Source organism: Aplysia californica, unplaced genomic scaffold (genome assembly GCF_000002075.1).
Source record: "Aplysia californica isolate F4 #8 unplaced genomic scaffold, AplCal3.0 scaffold01494, whole genome shotgun sequence".
Classification (NCBI taxonomy): Eukaryota; Metazoa; Mollusca; class Gastropoda; order Aplysiida; family Aplysiidae; genus Aplysia; species Aplysia californica.
The window spans coordinates 55209-57188 of NW_004798764.1; the positions used below are offsets into that span (position 1 = coordinate 55209).

Here is a 1980-nt window from a genome sequence, read left to right on the forward strand (position 1 = left end):
GAAGAATTTGTCAATTAAACAAGTTATTTCGTTTTGAATGGAAGCGGTAGGAATTGGAGGGAGTCTAAGAAGAATAATGAAACAAAAACCGATAATAAAACTATTTCGCTGTTACATGTTAACAATGCCATCCCCTATGCTTGTGTCGCGAAGAAACGGTTCCCCTCATCACCCCCGCTAAAATTGTGAAAGAAAAATAACGCCAGGCAAAACCCCCCTCTCTGTGTATTTTTGCTTGTAAATTTTTTTTGTCAACAAAGCTATCATTGTCTCTCTGGTCCCTCATGCTCCCAGGGCTTCATACAAATTCCTCTATTGTTTGTGACCGCTTTAATCCCAGAGATATTTTTTAAAACCCTGCCGTCGTTTTGTATATGCCGTTGCTTTGGGACAATCAGTCAGCACTCGGTGCAATTAATTTCTATATTGTCCGCCGAGCAAGGCGGAGCTTTACAAAAAAAACTGTCCCAGACCTAATTACCATATAATTTAACTATATAAGCCTTAATTCTCTGTTTCTTTTGCTCACCCCCCCCCCACCCCGCCCGCGCCCCACACACTTAAAAAAAACTTTACTGTTTCATCAAAATGGGAAACATTCATTCGTCTTGTTAGATACATATTATCAGGTTTGATCTTATGAGTAAAAATTAGACTGGCCTGTGTACACAAATCAATCGAAATCGTAAAAGTATTCATTTTGACCTTTACGTGACCTGATTATGTTTCTCCAAGCCGTTTTCCTGTACAAACAAAAATAAAAAAAGAGGAGGGATGTGGAGGAGGATTTTGGCGTATGCTCACAGATTCACCGGAGAGATGAACTATTGGAATGTATAATAAATATATTTTTGTAAGCCATTCTAAGATTGCCAAAAGATTAAATGCGAGTGAAAAATTAAGAAAAGGGGAAATATTTCGAGAGAAAGAGTGGGCGAGAAATATGTTGAAGTTCAGATAAAACTAAAAATTATAATTGCTGAGGAAGGAAACATCAGCATTTGAAACCAGTTGTTCGTGTCATTTATAGAGCTTACAAGGATTATAAATGAATCTGACTAATATTGGATATGGATCTTGTATTATACTGCTATTTTGGTATGCTTTATCAGATACGAGCTTTATTGATTAGTAAGCCGAGCATTCTTGTGTCTTCAACTTGCTCATGAGGGTTGTGGGTGGTCTCGAGAACGCCCACTGTTTCCCTGAATGAATATGCTTTTATTTATTTTTTTCTTATTAACCAATTAACTAGAAAAGGAGAAGCCCCGAATTAAGTTGTTTTTCATTAACTTACCAGGTTTTTATGAACAGAAATATGTTTCACCACTTACACAGTGGTAAAAGTTGACGCTTTCTAGCCGTTTGTCTGTCCCTCTCCCACCCCCACCCCCTTCTCTCTCTTATCTGTCTTTGTTTCTTTTTAAAATTTTATTTCCAGTCTTTTTTGTCACAATCTCCTTCTCTCCATCTCTGTTCAATCCTCTACCTGTCTCTATCCTCTTGTTCAGACTCTCTATATTTCCATAGAGCACTTTTCTTTTCTGGAACTCTTAGTCTTGTCACCCCCACGCTTGCCTTGGTTTTAGCTGTCAGGGGCAATCCCCGGAAAACCGCCCACTGTTTTTCCCCGACAGATTGAGACTGACGATTTACTCTATTTAGCTCTGCTCGTTAGTGTGTTTCTCTTCTCGGTACACCCTCCTCATCCTCCTCTCTTTGTCTCCCCTGCCCACACCTCCCACGTAAGATAAACAGCAAACCAGCAGAAAACCCAATAAACTGACAGCCACAGCAGCAGACAATGCCACCTACGCCTAGTTCTCACAACCACCTCGTCATTTTGGTCTCATTATCACTGAAAAGATGGATGGCTGCTGAATATTATGGTCATTGACATTGTTTTACATGTTTTTGCTCTATGAATTCTGTATGGCGATACAGTCTGCTGCGAACCTTTTTTTTTTAGCTGTTATTCTG

General features: G+C 39.3%; 1 protein-coding gene across 1 annotated transcript in view; it reads left to right on the forward strand.

Annotated features, from left to right (window-relative positions):
* Positions 1-1980, forward strand: part of LOC106013909 — a gene marked incomplete at its 3' end in the record, with an annotated part of 46886 nt that overhangs the window by 43418 nt on the left and 1488 nt on the right.